Source organism: Procambarus clarkii, chromosome 38 (genome assembly GCF_040958095.1).
Source record: "Procambarus clarkii isolate CNS0578487 chromosome 38, FALCON_Pclarkii_2.0, whole genome shotgun sequence".
In the NCBI taxonomy this organism is placed as follows: domain Eukaryota; kingdom Metazoa; phylum Arthropoda; class Malacostraca; order Decapoda; family Cambaridae; genus Procambarus; species Procambarus clarkii.
In genome coordinates, this window is record NC_091187.1 from 7,301,015 (window position 1) to 7,320,299 (window position 19,285).

Genomic DNA, 19,285 nt, shown 5'->3' on the forward strand with positions numbered 1-19,285 from the left:
GGGTGGTGCAGTCAGTGACTGCGTGTCACTGACACGCAGTGGTCAAAGGATTGGCAGATGCAGTTTAATGCTGATAAATGTAAAGTTCTGAGGTTAGGTAATGATGATAGAGTTACAAGATACGAGCTAGATGGTGTTGTGATTGCGAAGTCGGATTGCGAAAGGGATCTGGGAGTTATGATTAGTAAGAATTTAAAACAAAAGGATCAATGCATAAATGTTCGTAATAAGGCAAATCGGACACTTGGATTTATTAATCGCAGCGTTAGTAACAAGACACCTGGTGTGGTTCTCAAGCTATATCTTGCTCTAGTTAGGCCCCATTTAGATTATGCAGTTCAGTTTTGGTCGCCATATTATAGAATGGATATAAATTCACTTGAACGTGTCCAGCGTAGGATGACTAAGTTAATTCCCCAAATTAGAAATCTTTCATATGAAGAAAGATTAACAAAGCTTAAGTTGCATTCACTGGAAAGGCGAAGAGTTAGGGGTGACATGATAGAGGTTTACAAGTGGATGAATGGACATAACCGGGGGGATATTAATAGGGTATTAAAAGTATCAACACAGGACAGAACACGAAACAATGGATATAAATTGGATAAGTTTAGATTTAGGAAAGACTTGGGTAAATACTGGTTCAGTAACAGGGTTGTTGATTTGTGGAACCAATTGCCGCGTAACATTGTGGAGGTGGGGTCCCTCGATTGTTTCAAGCACGGGTTGGACAAGTATATGAGTGGGATTGGGTGGTTATAGAATAGGAGCTGCCTCGTATGGGCCAATAGGCCTTCTGCAGTTACCTTTGTTCTTATGTTCTTATGTGTCTCTCATGGAGAGAGGATGTTTGCTGACGCGCTCACACAATATCTCCCAGAACATGCTATTTTTGCTATTTTTAGCTATTTGTACTGCAATATGACTTACCAAACGAACAAGAGAGAAGCATTGACAGCTAGATGCATGCGAGCTCTCCATACGAGCTGGCCGCAATGCGTAAATCACCAGTCACGAGTGACAGCAGGTTGAGAAACTTTGAGAGCGCGCTACGCAACTCCAACTTTTACAACTAGATAAAATTTCACAGCCTTTATTTATTATTCTATTTACATGAAACTTGCACATTATATGTAGAGTTTACGCCTCTATAAACGCATGTCATTATTCTTATCTACGTAGATTTATTGATTTTATAAATAATGATACACCTCATTTTGTTGCATACGTTTTTGGGAAACTTTTATAAAATCTGTATTATTGCACTAAATACATCTGGGATAATAATGTCACATGCAAATCTTTATTATATAGTAAGGTCGTAGCTGAGTGTCTTATAAATGATTTTGGTTCACAATTGTGGGCTGTGAAATTTTTTGAACATGGTTGAAAAATTCGTCTTTTTTTTTGTTTGTTTTTTTTCTCCGTCTCTATTTAGGCTGAGATGCTGAAACTTGGCCTAGGTGCAGCACCTTTCACATGTATCAGGATAATAAATTATGAATACCCTACAACAATTTTTTAAATCCGGGTGACTTGCCCCCTGAAGGCATATTGTTAAGTTCCTCTTTAGTAAATATAGATACAAAATATTTAAATATTTATTAAAAATACTACTCACCTCTTCATCACTATCTGTTATTTGACCTGTCTCAGTTTTTAATGGACCTATCCTTTCCCTAGTCTTAGTACGATATAACTGAAAAAACCCTTTAGGATTTGTCTTTGCTTGCTCTGCTATGCGAACTTCATAGTTTCTTTTTGCTTTCCTTATCTCTTTTTTAACATTTCTAACCAGTTGTACGAATTCCTGTTCTAAAGTGACCTCCCCATTTTTAATCCTTTTGTACCAAGCTCTCTTTTTACCTATAAGGTTCTTCAAATTCTTTGTTATACACTTTGGGTCATTAGTATTCGATCTATTCAATTTGTATGGTATACTCACCCCTTTTGGGACTGGATATATTTTGTGCTACTAATTGTGATTGAGTCATTCTTCATGATCAACTTGTGCCTGGTTGTTATTGCTACTCAGTTTTCAGAGACTAAGAAGCGAGAAATGGAGCGAATGAAAATGGAGCGGCGTGCCAGGTTTCAGTCAACTAGTACACTTGCATCTGGTTCCACTTCGGAACCAAATTCATGCTATGCAGAAATTATAAAATATATTGCTCACTTATGGTGACGAGGAAAGAGAAAATTTTACATTCGGTACAAACAGTTTCGCCGGAGAAACAAGTCTGATCATCCTCATCAGCTGAGCCTCAAGAAGCAGCGTCGTCGTCGACAATATGAGGCAGCACAGAGTGCCATTATCAGTCGGGAAGGTGGAGCATCTGGAGTGCCAAGCACTGTAGTAGCCATGGCTCCTACTGTTGGTGGCATTGGACCTGGTGGAGCCTTAACTGTGATGAATAACATAAGCTCAACATCTCCACAGCTTTTGTCACCTCCAGAAGTACACGAAGTTCCAGACGACTCGAGAAACAATAATGCTCCCCGCATTAGCCCAGAATTTTCTGACATAGATCCTCAAGCCTCCACACATCGTCCTGTTCTCCTCAAAATCTCAAGTGGTACAAGTGGGGATGGCAGCAATGAGCTCTTGCCACCATCACCAGGTGGTCAGGGCACCTGTACCCCACGACAGCATCGACGCAGCTCTGTCATGTTCAGTGATGTAGTGCTTCTCCATGGTCATGCTGGGGAGACAGCAACAAAAAATGTCTGTCACAGTGAGAAGACTACGCAAACTGACGATGAACCTCTAGATCCATCATATTTCCGTGAGCCCTTACCCCATCACCTCACACACCAGGACCACCTTCTCTTATGCCCCCTGCTCTACTACCCCCAGCCCTCCTACCCCTTAACAAGAATAAATCTTCCTTGCGTTCTGTCTCGCGAACACCCTCTAATAATGGTTCAGGGGGAAAAGGTTCTCTCACTTGTGGAGAACTACTGGCACTTAGTGGTGCTCTTTCTGCTGCTTTGCCCACACACTTGGGCATTGACTCCCGTTCCGTCCACACACTTTATTCTTCATTGGCCAAAGGAGTTAAACACTTTTCAGCACCAACTTTATTCTTTTCTGCTGATCAAGCCCTTGCAGGTTTCACAAATTACTATTCAGAGTCTGATTCCTGTGACTCAGAGTCTGACTGGAGTGATGAAGATTGGAAGGATGAGGGGACAAAACAGCCTTCTTTAGCCCACAGATTTTGTTCACAAATTCGTGTGTATATCCACACGGATCCACCAGCTTCTTCGTATGAAGAAGCTGGTGGATCACCGATACTTTCCACGGGGCATTCTTATTGCTATCCTCATCAACACCCTCAGCATGGGCATCGAGTACCATAACCAGCCAATGATGTTGACAATTATTGTGGAACTGAGCAACTTCGTCTTCTCAGCCGTGTTTGCCGTCGAAATGTTGCTAAAGGTTATTGCCGAGGGACCCTTTGGTTACATAAGCAATGGTTTAAATGTTTTTGATGGCATCATTGTCATCCTCAGGTAATGTGATAATAAATTTGAGAAAGTTGTTTGTAAGCTAATTTTAATTTTATGCAAATTTTTTTGCATTATTAGACTTAAGATTGTATTTTCTGACATGTCAAAAATAATTCCAGATACAGTAAATGGAAATTGGTTGGTACAAAGTTGTTATATTGTTAGAAAAATGCTAAGTTGATTTTTGAAGCACAAAAACAGTAATTTTATTACTACATATATGTAGTATTCAACACGAATATACAAACATCACTAACAACTTGAAATAATAATAAGATAAGAATAAAGGACACTACAGAAAGCATAAGTATACTTAGCTCCATACCCATTGAATTTTCATGTCATCTTCCACCCAAGGTGAGCATGGGATTAACAAGTGGATAATCTGGGAACATACAAACCAAACCCTCAAAGAAACATGCTAAAACCTCTCTTAACTACAACTCTCCTCTCAAAACCTCTCTCTCAACAACAACGGCGAGAAACAATGTGCAGAGTTTCTTTCACCCTATGCCCCTGTTACCTAGCAGTAAAATAGGTACCTGGGTGTTAGTCAGCTATCACGGGTTGCTTCCTGGGGGTTGAGGCCTGGTCGAGGACCGGGCCGCGGGAACACTAAAAAGCCCCGAAATCATCTCAAGATAACCTCAAGAAGATCCTACATCACTACACATAAGGGGCATAACTGGCCGACCCCTCACAGTGTTCAAGAGAGAACTGGATAAGCACCTCCAAAGGATACCTGATCAACCAGGCTGTGACTCATACGTAAGTCTGCGAGCAGCCGCGTCCAACAGCCTGGTTGATCAGGTCGGCAACCAGGAGGCCTGGTCGACGACCGGGCCGCGGGGGACGTTAAGCCCCGGAAGCACCTCAAGGTAAGCAATGGTATAACCTTAAGGTATCCTACACTGGACACGTTCAAGTGAATTTATATCCATTCTATAGTACGGCGACCAAAACTGAATTGCATAATCTAAATGGGGCCTAACCAGAGCAAGATATAGCTGAGGAACCACACCAGGTGTCTTGTTACTAACGCATCGATTAATAAATCCCAGTGTCCTATTTGCCTTATTACGAACATTCATGCATTGATCCTTTTGTTTTAAATTCTTACTAATCATAACTCCCAGATCCCTTTCGCAATCCGACTTCGCAATCTCAACACCATCAAGCTCGTATCTTGTAACTCTGCAAATCATCACTACCTAGCCTCAGAACTTTACATTTATTAGCATTAAACTGCATCTGCCAATCCCTTGACCATTTCAAAACCCTATCTAGATCAACTTGAAGTGATAGTGAGTCTTCTTTCGTGCCAATTCCCCCACCGATATTCGTATCATCTGCAAATTTGCAGATGTTGCAACTCAAACCTGAATCTAAATCATTTATATATATTATAAACAACAGAGGTCCCAGGACAGAGCCTTGAGGCACTCCACTAACATGAACCCAGCGATAGGTGACGTAAAAGGGGATTTCGATGTGGATTTAATATATAACTTATTTAAGAATATTCTAAACAAAGCACAGGAACATTGTATACTATACAAATTGAATAGATCGAATACTAATGACCCAAAGTGGATAACAAATAATTTGAAGAACCTTTTAGGTAAAAAGAGAGCTTGGTACAAAAGGATTAAGAATGGGAAGTCAGTTTAGAACAGGAATTCATACAACTGGTTAGAAATGTTAAAAAAGAGATTAGGAAAGCAAAAAGAAACTATGAAGTTCGCATAGCAGAGCAAGCAAAGACAAATCCTAAAGGGTTTTTTCAGTTATATCGAACTAAGACTAGGGAAAGGATAGGTCCATTGAAAACTGAGACAGGTCAAATAACGGATAATGACAAGGAGATGAGTAGTATTTTTAACAAATATTTTATATCTGTATATTATATGTGTTATATTATCATAGCAATATGGAAGTTGTAGTGAAGGATCTGGTGACTCTAGTGGGAGCCCTGAGGACAGAGTTGGACTCTCTGCGGGAGGAGGTGCGTCAGCTGAAAGAACAACGAGAAGTAACGAAGGAGGAGACCAGTAGTAAAGGGACCTCGTCTTGAAGAGTTGTGAAAGACAGGGGCCTTAAGAAGACTTTGATAAAGCAGCCTTCAAACGCCATAGCAACTTCTAATTCATTTGACGTTTTGGAGGACGAGTGCTGTGGTGAGACTGCGGATCGCACAAAAGGGAAAGCAACGAAGAGCAAGGAAGCGCAGGCCCCCTCAGAGAGTAAAGGAAGTACCTAAGCAAACCTTAGTTGTGGGAGATTCCCAGATAAGGTATTTGGATAGAACGTTTTGTGCTAGAGATAGGGGGAACAGGTTAAGGGTTTGCTATCCCGGAGCTGGCATTGGTGATATTATAAACAACATGAAGGACCTGGTGACAATATAACAATGTGCTTTAATATACTTACTTATCTCTCTCATCTCATTTTTCTCTTGTAATGTATCTTTCATTTATCAATTCTGATTGAAATTACCTACTTAAAATTATCTGCTAGATTAAGGACCTGCCCGAAACGCTGCGCGTTCTAGTGGCTTTACAAGAATGTAAATACTGTACTATCCAATGTATTCTCACAAACCCAATGTACCTTCTTTTATATATATAAATAAATAAAAAAAATAAACATGAATGATATTATGGCTGGTAATGGGAACAATCCCATTATTTGCATTAGCGTGGGAGGAAATGATGTTGGTCGAGTTAGGAGTGAGGAACTGATTCAGAGGTATAAAACAGCCATAGAATTAGTTAGGAGCAAGGGAGGAATCCCGATCATATGTGGCATTCTTCCAAGAAAGGGAGTGGGAAATGAATGGATATCGAGGGCACTTGGTGTCAATTGCCGGCTGGAAAGATATTGCAAATCAAATGCAATATCTTTCATAGACAACTGGGAACACTTCTATGGAAGAAATGAAATGTATGCTCGTGATGGGGTGCCTCTATAGAGAGCTGGGGTTGTTGCTGTTACGAACTCGTTGGAAGAAGTGGTTAGAGGTGTTTGGGTTTAAACTGTTAGTAGTTAGAGGTATGGGAATTGATTTGGAGGAAGTAGGTAATAAAAGTATGTGTTTGTGGGAGAAAGGAATCGGCAAAATGATCAGGGAAAGAGACGGGCCTCAAAATAACAATTCACTTAGGGTATATTACACTAACAGTAGAAGTCTAAGAAATAAAATTAACGAATTAAATGCTCTTGTCTGCACAGAAAAAATAGATATTATTGCACTTACCGAAACGTGGATGAATGTAGAAAATAGAGAACTATTAGCTGAATATCAAATAAATGGATTTAAACTATTTCACACAGATAGATATATTAGACGAGGAGGTGGAGTAGCCATATATGTTAGGGACAATTTGAAATGTAGTCTCAAAGAGGGAATCAAAACTGAGCCACACACAGAAACTATTTGGATAGAATTAAACGAAAAAGCAAATAATATTATAATAGGAGTTATATATAGGCCACCAAATTTAGACAATGGAAGCAGAGCATCTATGGGATGAAATATCTAGAGCATCTAGATCTAACAGTATTTATGTCATGGGTGACTTTAATTTTAGTGGAATAAACTGGTTGAACAAAACAGGGAATAGTGAAGCAGAAGATTTTCTAGAATTAATTGACGATTGCTTTCTTACGCAACACATTAAGGAACCAACACGGGAAAATAATATTTTAGATTTAGTGTTAACTAACAGGGAAACACAAATTAATGACATCGAAATAGGGAGTGAGCTAGGGAACAGTGATCACAAAGAAATCAGATTTAGCATAGAATGGAATAGACCAGTAGGAGAAAATTCTGTTAAAGTGCCAGATTTTCGAAAAGCTGATTTTAATAGCCTAAGAAATTTTTTGGGTCAAATTGATTGGAAAGTCTTGGGTATGGGGTGTGGGCCGGTCTTGGAGCGAGACATGAACCCAGCGATAGGTGACGTAAATGGGGATTTCGATGTGGATTACGAATATTTATGCATTGATCCTTTTGTTTTAAATTCTTGCTAATCATCACTCCCAGATCCCTTTCGCAATTCGACTTCGCAATCTCAACACCATCTAGCTCGTATCTTGTAACCCTATCATCATTACCTAACCTCAGAACTTTACATTTATCAGCATTAAACTCCATCTGCCAATCCTTCGACCATTTCAAAACCCTATCTAGATCAACTTGAAGTGATTGTGAGTCCTCCTCCGAATTAATTTCCCTACCGATTTTCGTATCATCGGCAAATTTGCAAATGTTGCTACTCAAACCTGAATCTAAATCATTTATATATATTATAAACAACAGAGGTCCCAGGACAGAGCCCTGAGGCACCCCACTTACAACATTTTCCCACTCTGACTTGACTCCATTTATACTAACTCTCTGTTTCCTTTGGTATAGCCATGCCCTAATCCAGCTTAATATAGCACCCCCAATACCATAAGACTCTAACTTTTTTATCAGTCTTTCATGTGGCACTGTATCAAAAGCTTTGCTAAAGTCAAAGTACACAACATCGCAATCCTTTCCACTATCAACTGCCTCAACAATGCTAGAATAAAAAGATAACAAATTTGTTAAACATGAACGGCCATTTATAAAACCATGTTGCGACTCAATTATTAATTTATGTTTTTCAAGATGAAGACGAATTTTATTTGCTATTATAGATTCAAGTAACTTTCCCACAATAGACGTTAGGCTAATTGGTCGATAGTTAGACGCAAGTGATCTATCTCCTTTCTTAAAAACTGGTATAACATTAGCAACTTTCCAAAACTCTGGCACTCTGCCTGACTCTATTGATTTATTAAATATGGTAGACAGTGGGTCACAAAGCTCCTCTTTGCATTCTTTAAGCACCCTGGCAAACACTTCATCCGGCCCTGGGGATTTGTTTGGTTTGAGTTTTACTATTTGTTTAAGAACATCCTCCCTGGTAACTGCTAAACTCGTCAACCTGTCCTCGTCCCCACCCACATAGACTTGTTCGGCTGAAGGCATATTGTTAAGTTCCTCTTTAGTAAATACAGATACAAAATATTTATTAAAAATACTACTCATCTCTTCATCACTATCTGTTATTTGACCTGTGTCAGTTTTTAATGGACCTATCCTTTCCCTAGTCTTAGTACGATATAACTGAAAAAACCCTTTAGGATTTGCCTTTGCTTGCCCTGCTATGCGAACTTCATAGTTTCTTTTTGCTTTCCTTATCTCTTTTTTAACATTTCTAACCAGTTGTACGAATTCCTGTTCTAAAGTGACCTCCCCATTTTTAATCCTTTTGTACCAAGCTCTCTTTTTACCTATAAGGTTCTTCAAATTCTTTGTTATCCACTTTGGGTCATTGGTATTCGATCTATTCAATTTGTATGGTATACTACGTTCCTGGGCTTTGTTTAGAATATTCTTAAATAAGTTATATATTGAATCCACATCGAAATCCCCATTTACGTCACCTATCGCTGGGTTCATGTCTCGCTCCAAGACCGGCCCCCACCATATACCCAAGACTTTCCAATCAATTTGACCCAAAAAAATTCTAAGGCTATTAAAATCAGCTTTTCGAAAATCTGGCACTTTAACAGAATTTTCTCCTACAGGTCTATTCCATTCTATGCTAAATCTGATTTCTTTGTGATCACTGTTCCCTAGCTCACTCCCTATTTCGATGTCATTAATTTGTGTTTCCCTGTTAGTTAACACTAAATCTAAAATATTATTTTCCCGTGTTGGTTCCTTAATGTGTTGCGTAAGAAAGCAATCGTCAATTAATTCTAGAAAATCTTCTGCTTCACTATTCCCTGTTTTGTTCAACCAGTTTATTCCACTAAAATTAAAGTCACCCATGACGTAAATACTGTTAGATCTAGATGCCCTAGATATTTCATCCCATAGATGCTTTGCTTCCATTCTGTCTAAGTTTGGTGGCCTATATATAACTCCTATTATAATATTATTTGTTTTTTCGTATAATTCTATCCAAATAGTTTCTGTGTGTGGCTCAGTTTTGATTCCCTCTTTGAGACTACATTTCAAATTGTCCCTAACATATATGGCTACTCCCCCACCTCGTCTAATATATCTATCTGTGTGAAATAGTTTAAATCCATTTATTTCATATTCAGCTAATAGTTCTCTATTTTCTACATTCATCCACGTTTCGGTAAGTGCAATAATATCTATTTTTTCTGTGCAGACAAGAGCATTTAATTCGTTAATTTTATTTCTTAGACTTCTACTGTTAGTGTAATATACCCTAAGTGAATTGTTATTTTGAGGCCCTTTTCTTTCCCTGATCATTTTGCCAATTCCTTTCTCCCACAAACAAATACTTTTATTATCTCCTTCCTCCAAATTAATTCCCATACCTCTATCTACTAACAGTTTAAATCCAAACAAACACCTGTAACCACTTCTTCCAACGAGTTCGCAACAGCAACAACCCCAGCCCTCGATAGATGCACCCCATCACGAGCACACATTTCATTTCTTCCATAGAAGGGTTCCCAGTTGTCTATGAAAGATATTGCATTTGATCTGCAATATCTTTCCAGCCGGCAATTGACACCAAGTGCCCTTGACATCCATTCATTTCCACTCCCTTTCTTAGTAGAATGCCACATATTATCGGGATTCCTCCCTTGCTCCTAACTAATTCAATGGCTGTCCTGAATCTCTGTATTAGTTCCTCACTCCTTACTCGTCCAACATCATTACCCCTGCACTAATACAAATAATGGGTTTGTTCCCATTTCCTGTCATAATATCATTCATGTTTCCAACAATATCACCAATTCCAGCTCCAGGGTAGCAAACCCTTAATCTGTTCCCCCTATCTCTGGCACAAAACGTTCTGTCTAAATACCTCACCTGGGAATCTCCCACAACCAAAATTCGCTTCGATTCTCCCTTTTCCTTTCGAGCAGTTTGAGGGACCTGCGCTTTAATGCTCCTCGTTACTTTGTCTTTGCCACCTCGTTGAACAACAGGTTCAACACAGCACTCGTCCTCTAATACGTCAAATGGATTAAAAGTCCTTAGGTGTAGGCTATTAGTTGTCGGTTTTGCCAAGGTCTTCTTAAGACCCCTGTCTTTCACAACTTGCCAAGACGAGGACTTCTTAATACTGGTCCCGTCAGTCCTTCTTAATGAGGTCCCGTCAACACTGGCCTCCTCCTTCGTTTCCTCCCGAAGTCCCAGCCGTCGCACCTCCTCCCGCAGGGAATCCATCTCTGCTCTCAGAGCTCCAACCATACTCACCAAATCCCTCACCAATCCCTCCATTATTGCAATAATAATGTTATTAGAATCGGAGCTTCAGCTAACACAACCTCTCACTGTGACTGCACCTGACTGACTCTACAAAACACAAATAACAAGACACCTGGTGTGGTTCTCAAGCTATATCTTGCTCTAGTTAGGCCCCATTTAGATTATGCAGTTCAGTTTTGGTCGCCATATTATAGAATGGATATAAATTCACTTGAACGTGTCCAGCGTAGGATGACTAAGTTAATTCCCCAAATCAGAAATCTTTCATATGAAGAAAGATTAACAAAGCTTAAGTTGCATTCACTGGAAAGGCGAAGAGTTAGGGGTGACATGATAGAGGTTTACAAGTAGGTGAATGGACATAACAAAGGGGATATTAATAGGGTATTAAAAGTATCAACACAAGACAGAACACGAAACAATGGGTATAAATTGGATAAGTTTAGATTTAGGAAAGACTTGGGTAAATACTGGTTCAGTAACAGGATTGTTGATTTGTGGAACCAATTACCGCGTAACGTGCTGGAGGTGGGGTCCCTCGATTGTTTCAAGCGCGGGTTGGACAAGTATATGAGTGGGATTGGGTGGTTATAAATAGGAGCTGCCTCGTATGGGCCAATAGGCCTTCTGCAGTTGCCTTTGTTCTTATGTATTTACTAAAGAAGAACTTAAGAACATAAGAACAAAGGTATCTGCAGAAGGCCTATTGGCAAATACGAGGCAGCTCCTATCTATAACCACCCAATCCCACTCATATACTTGTCCAACCCGTGCTTGAAACAATCGAGGGACCTCACCTCCACCATGTTACGCGGCAATTGGTTCCACAAATCAACAACCCTGTTACTGAACCAGTATTTACCCAAGTCTTTCCTAAATCTAACTTATCCAATTTATACCCATTGTTTCGTGTTCTGTTTTCTGTTGATATTTTTAATACCCTATTAATATCCCCCCTGTTATGTCCATTCATCCACTGGTAAACCTCTATCATGTCACCCCTAATTCTTCGCCTTTCCAGTGAATGCAACTTAAGCTTTGTTAATCTTTATTCAAATGAAAGATTTCTAATTTGGGGAATTAACTTAGTCATCCTACATTGGACACGTTCAAGTGAATTTATATCCATTCTATAATACGGCGACCAAAACTGAACTGCATAATCTAAATGGGGCCTAACCAGAGCAAGATATAGCTTAAGAACCACACCAGGTGTCTTGTTACTAACGCTTCGATTAATAAATCCCAGTGTCCTATTCGCCTTATTACGAACATTCATGCATTGATCCTTTTGTTTAAAATTCTTACTAAACATAACTCCCAGATCCCTTTCCCAATCTGACTTCGCAATCTCGACACCATCTAGCTCGTATCTTGTAACTCTATCATCATTACCTAACCTCAGAACTTTACATTTATCAGCATTAAACTGCATTTGCCAATCCTTTGACCATTTCAAAACCCTATCTAGATCAACTTGAAGTGATAGTGAGTCCTCCGAATTAATTTCCCTACCGATTTTCGTATCATCGGCAAATTTGCAGATGTTGCTACTCAAACCTGAATCTAAATCATTTATATATATTATAAACAACAGAGGTCCCCGGACAGAGCCCTGAGGTACTCAACCCGTTCTCGCAAATTTAATAAGTCAATATTGACTTATTAAATATGTGCATAGGTGACATACTTAACATAATAGATACCCTTAAAAAGATTCATAGAAAACACCGACCTTACCAGACCTTGTTAGTATCTTAAGATAAGCATCTTATTGCTTCGTAATTACAATTATTACCTAACCTATAATAGGTATAGGTTAAGGAATAATTGTAATTACGAAGCAACAAGATGCTTATCTTAAGATACTAACAAGGTTAGGTAAGGTCGGTGTTTTCTATGAATCTTTTTAGGGGTATCTATTATGTTTAGTATATCACCTATGCACGTAGTTAATAAGTCAATATTGACTTTACGAATTTGCGAGAACGGGTTGGAGGTACTCCACTAACAACACTATCCCACTCTGACTTAACCCCATTTATACTAACTCTCTGTTTCCTTTGGAATAGCCATGCCCTAATCCAACTTAATATAGCACCCCCAATACCATGAGCTTCTATTTTTTTAATTAGTCTTTCATGTGGCACTGTATCAAAAGCTTTGCTAAAGTCAAGGTACACAACATCGCAAACCTTACCACTATCAACTGCCTCAACTATGCTGGAATAAAAAGTTAGCAAATTTGTTAAACATGAACGGCCATTTGTAAAACCATGTTGCGACTCATTTATTAATTTATGTTTTTCAAGATGAAGACGAATTGTATTTGCAATTATTGATTCAAGTAACTTTCCCACAATAGACGCTAGGCTAATTGGCCGATAGTTTGACGCAAGTGATCTATCTCCTTTCTTAAAAATTGGTACCACATTAGCTACCTTCCATGACTCTGGCACTCTGCCTAACTCTATTGATTTATTAAATATGGTAGACAGTGGCTCGGAAAGCACCTCTTTGCATTCTTTAAGCACCCTGGCAAACACTTCATCCGGCCCTGGGGATTTGTTTGGTTTTAGTTTTACTAATTTTACTAAAGAAGCTCATGGTATTGGGGGTGCTATATTAAGTTGGATTAGGGCATGGCTATTCCAAAGGAAACAATGAATTAGTATAAATGGGATTAAGTCAGAGTGGGATAGTGTTGTTAGTGGAGTACCTAAGGGCTCTGTTCTGGGACCTCTGTTGTTTATAATTTATATAAATGATTTAGATTCAGGTTTCAGTAGCAACATCTGCAAATTTGTAGATGATACAAAAATCGGTAGGGAAATTAACACGAAAGAAGACTCGCTGTCACTTCAAGTTGATCTAAATAGGGTTTTCAAATGGTCAAAGGATTGGCAGATGCAGTTTAATGCTAATAAATGTAAAGTTTGAGGCTAGGTAATGATGATAGAGTTACAAGATATGAGCTAGATGGTGTTGAGATTGCAGTCGGATTGCGAAAGGGATCTGGGAGTTATGATTAGTAAGAATTTAAACAAAAGGATCAATGCATGAATGTTTGTAATAAGGCGAATAGGACATTGGGATTTATTAATCGAAGCGTTAGTAACAAGACACCTGGTGTGGTTCTTCAACTATATCTTGCTCTGGTTAGGCCCCATTTAGATTATGCAGTTCAGTTTTGGTCGCCGTACTATAGAATGGATATAAATTCACTTGAACGTGACCAGCGTAGGATGACAAAGTTAATTCCCCAAATTAGAAATCTTTCATATGAAGAAAGATTAATAAAGCTTAAATTGCATTCACTGGAAAGGCGAAGAGTTTGGGGTGACAGGATAGAAGTTTACAAGTGGATGAATAGACTTAACAAAGGGGATATTAATAGAGCATTAAAAGTATCAACACAAGACAGAACACGAAACAATGGGTATAAATTGGATAAGTTTAGATTTAGGAAAGACTTGGGTAAATACTGGTTCGGTAACAGGGTTGTTGATTTGTGGAACCAATTACCGCGTAACGTGGTGGAGGTGGGGTCCCTCGATTGTTTCAAAAGATTGATTGATGAAGATTAAGCCACCCAAAAGGTGGCACGGGCATGAATAGCCCGTAAGTGGTGACCCTTTTAAGCCATTACCAGTATCAAAAGCTGATACTGGAGATCTGTGGAGGTGCGAATGCACCCTGCATGATGGGAGATGTCTCCCTTGTGAATGTGTTAAGATGAAGATGAAGCCACCCAATAGGTGGCACGGGCATGAATTGGTAAGTGGTGGCCCTTTTGAGCCATCACCAGTATCAATAGATGATACTGGAGATCTGTGGAGGTGCGACTGCACCCAGCGTGACGGGAGATGTCTCCCGTGTTTTAAACAGATGAAGAAGATGAAGATGAAGCCACCCAAAAGGTGGCACGGGCATGAATAGCTCGTAAGTGGTGGCCCTTTCGAGCCATCACCAGTATCAAGAGCTGATACTGGAGATCTGTGGAGGTGCAAGTGCACTCTGCGTGACGGGAGGTGTCTCCCATGAATGTGTCCAAGATGACGATTAAACCATCCAAAAGGTGGCACGGGCATGAATAGCCCGTAAGTGGTGGCCCTTTTGAGCCATTACCAGTATCAAGAGCTGATACTGGAGATCTGTGGAGGTGCAACTGCACCCTGCGTGACGGGAGATGTCTCCCGGACCAAGTGTGTGGTCCTGCCGATTGTTTCAAGCGCGGGTTGGACAAGTATATGAGTTGGATTGGGTGGGTATAGATAGGAGCTGCCTCGTATGGGCCAATAGACCTTCTGCAGTTACCTTTGTTCTTATGTTCTTTATCATTTCTTCACCCTCTTGGATCTTCTTGATTCTTGTTTTATTTGTTTCAAGGTTAACTGACATTCAACATCAACAAGAGTTTTTTCAGTGGCTCTCTTCGCTATGTCATCAACTACCTTATTCAACAGTATTCCCACATGTGAAGGGATCCACGTGAATCTTACTTTTTACCCAGTTTTTTCTAGTCTCTTAACATTCTCTCTACACTCTATCACAATATTCTGATATACTGGGCGTCTGCTATTTAAAGACCAACGCTCCTCTGCTGTCAATAAAGAAGCAAGCATTTTTACCACATTTGACTACTTCCTGTAATCCTGCTAATACACCTAGGAGTTCAGCCTGCGTCGAAGAGACATTGTCAATTAACAGTATCTACAGTGCCAATGTCAGTGTACTCCCTGATCAAGACTCCACATCCTGCCTTCCCATCCCTAGCTACTGACCCATCACAATATACATGTAGAGTGTTTTCTGTAGGCAGTTTTCTAATTATACAATCGTATGTTGCCCTCAGCTCTCTTATTTCATACATACTTTTTTTCTTTTGCAAGGGAGTAATTACTACATCTACATTACAATCCTCCCATGGTGGTGTGAATTTTCTCTTGGGCACAGCAATAAACTCTGTAATAACATCATACTTTATAACATTAGAACATAAGTTATTCATATATACTCTCTTCTTCATCATACACTGTTCACTACTTCCCACCTTTTTAACGGAGAGGATTAATTCATTGGCTCCCCCACCTCTCATTAATCTAATGGCAGAGGCTACATTTATCTCTACAATTCTATCCCCAATACTCTGCAGATTCAACTCCATCCTCATTATCTCAATCATAGCATTTCTTGGGCATCCTAAGATAATTCTCATGGCTTCATTTTGTACCTTCTCCAACTTGCCCGTCCTACTTTTACCAAAACAAGAAATGACAGTGTTGACCAGACCACACACTAGAAGTTGAAGGGACGACGACGTTTCGGTCCGTCCTGGACCATTCTAAAGTCGATTGGAAATGACATGACAGGAAATGACAGGTGCAGCATAATCAATAAGAGATCTTACAGTACTGAAGTATATCATTCGTAGCACAGGGACTCCCACTCCTTTTCCACAGGATGCCAAGGCCTTCAGAGGTTGTAATCTCTTCCGACATTGACCCAACAGTCTGTTCATCTCAGCTTCCAAACTCTCATGGGTATATCCAACATATATGCCTAAATATTTATATATATATTAACTCTCTATATATTTTTACTGTTTATTTTCAATATAATGGGCCTCCGACTTCTACATTCAAACTTAGTTTTGTTTTCATTAAACACCAGTCACATATGGTGACACAGGTTTCCGAAATTATCCAACACTGTTTGAACCTCTGAATTATCTTTGCCCCTGAAACAAAATATCATCGGCATATATGGTCGGAGTTATTCCATTTGAGTATCTCTCAGATGCTATCTTATTCATTAGTACATTAAACAAGGTGGGACTCAACACTCCTCTCTGAAGTGTGCCGAGTTCAAAGGATCTCACACCTGACACAACCTTGATACCACACCTGAGCCTTCCTTTCGTAAAGATAATCCCCTATCCAGCGCAATAATCTCCCTTTAACACCAAGACCAGCTAATTCATATAAAATAACCTCTTTGTTGGCTTTATCAAAAGCTCCTTGTAAATCAATAAAAATTCTATAATAATAATTTTCATTTGCTAGACATTTAATAATACAATCAGAGGTACTTTTTCCTCTGAGGAACCCGAACAAATTACTAGACAGCTGATCACCTATTATATATAAAAGTCTATTTAAAATGATCCTCTCCATCATTTTACAAAAACACGAGGTTAAAGACACAGGTCTATACTCTCCATTGGCTTTAGGGATAGGGATGATCATAGCTTTTTTCCATTTACTGGGAATACTGCCCTCTTTATAACTAATATTAAAGAGGTCTAAAAGTGGGGTTTTCGTCATAGTGGCAAGTTCATTAAGTATTTCATAAGTTACTCCATCATCCCCAGGGGCGGTAGATTTCCCAACTTTAATCGCCGTTATTAGTTCTTCTCTGATAATACCTGTGCAAGTGACATCACCACTGTTACCTGCTGTAAGTATAAAATCCTTTCTTAGATCTTTCCAAGAATCTAATGACTCTCTCGTTACAGCGGGTAATGAACTAAGTTTGGCAGCTTCCGCCCATTTATTTACGAGACCATTTGCAATTCCTTGCGGGTCAGGATGTGCAACAAAAATTATGCTTTTTACCCCTTACTTTATTTACGTCTTGCCAGATTTCCTTCAAGTTTCTGTTACTTCCAACTTTCTCTGCAAACTCCTGCCAATACTTGCTCCTAATTTCCTTTCTCTTCTTCCCACACAGCCTAGCAAGTGCCAGTAAAGCATTCTTCCCTTCCTAAGTCCTCGTGGGTGGTGGTGACGTCGAGACAACTACCCACGATGGTGTAAAACTTTGGCATCTGGTGACTGCATCCTTGTGGACAGCATACTGAGCCAAGACAACCTCGTTAGTGACGTTAGGTGACGGCTGGGTGACTGGTGTATTGTCACCAACCCTAAGTAACCATGTGGTTAGTTGCTGGGTCTGGTGGGGGAGGACTTTGTGTTACGTGCCTCCCCCTTGATCTTCTCAGATAGGGTTCACGTGTGGCTGGGACAACTGGGCAGGTGTACAAATCAGACCTGGGAAAAGACAGACAACAACATGGCGGATGCATGGATATAACTCAACTCTGGGTTTGTTGGAAGTTGGAAACCCCAGAGCAAGGTAAAGTCTGCTATCTGAGTTAAGTACAGCCAAGAAATCCACATCATTATTGCCTCTACAGGAAAATCTAATGAATTCTAAATTATACTAACTAAGGGAGTTACTTTAACCTTTACTGTACAGTGCGAGTTCTTGTTACCATGGGGTGACGAGAGTGCACTTGACTACTGACGAGAGATGACAGAGGGTCATTGTCTCCATCTGACTCGTAACTTGAGTCATTAGTCAGCTCTGCTGGGTCAGGAATTAGACTTGCTGAAGGCAATTCCAGTTCCTCCCTAGCATGATAAATCTTCAACTTATTAATGTGGACAGTTCTTTCCACCTGATCCTCAAATACTCCCATTATGACAACATTGACAGGGCCGTCTTTCTTGGTCACTGTATGGCCCCCGCCATCTAGGAGCTAGTTTCCTACTCTGATTGGTGGGAGCAGCTTCATTGATTCTCAAGACCAGGCTGCCCTCCTTCAGTTTCAGAGGTTGTACATTACTGTCATAATAGTGAGCATATCTACCCCGTGCTTCTCTTGAAGCCTCAGCTGCAACTCTCCAAGCATTCCTCTTTTTGTTCAGAACTTCTAAAGGATAATCCTCTCCATATGCAACATTGTGTCTGTTAAGCAGACCTGATGGGAAATTGCATGATTGACCAGTGAACAAAAGAAGGGGGTTGGGTATTAATAGACTGGTGGATAACAGTATTCAGAGCCAGCTGAACATAGAGTAGGTGTTCGTCCCATGAGTTTGCATCGCGTTCAGCAAGGATTGCAAGCATATCCTTAACTGAACGGTTGGTACTTTCAGTCATCCCGTTTGCCTGAGTGTGGTAAGCTGTTGTAAAGGCTGAGGTTGTCTCCAATATCTTACAAACTTCTCTAAATATATCCCCATTAAATTCTTGACCTCGGTCCGATTTACGAACCTATTCAAAAATACTCGGGCAACAGTATGAGAGTCCTTTTGAGGGATGGCGATCAAGGTGGTGTATCTGGACAGATGGGCCACTAATACCAACACGTACCGATTGCCTGAATGGCTGCAATGGAGATCAATCAAATCAGCCCCACTCGGTCTAGCGGTTCTGAAATCTCCGGAAATTCCTGTAGTGAGGCTTGTGCCATAATTTCAGTAACACGATCAATAACGCTCCGAATATTACGTTCCTTTCTTATATTAAATCTCTGCTTGACACGAGGGCACCCAAGGGTAATCCACACGGCTTCCGTCTACAATTTCTCAAGCCCTCCAAGCCTCCAACCCCCTCCAAGCCCTCCAACCCTCTCCAAGCCCTCCGAGACCTCCGAGACCTCCACGCCTCCAAGTCTCCAGCCCC

General features: G+C 40.1%; 1 pseudogene; it reads left to right on the forward strand.

Annotated features, from left to right (window-relative positions):
* Positions 1-962: 962 nt before the first annotated feature.
* LOC138372156 (voltage-dependent T-type calcium channel subunit alpha-1G-like) lies at positions 963-3,523 on the forward strand (annotated as a pseudogene).
* Positions 3,524-19,285: the final 15,762 nt, after the last annotated feature.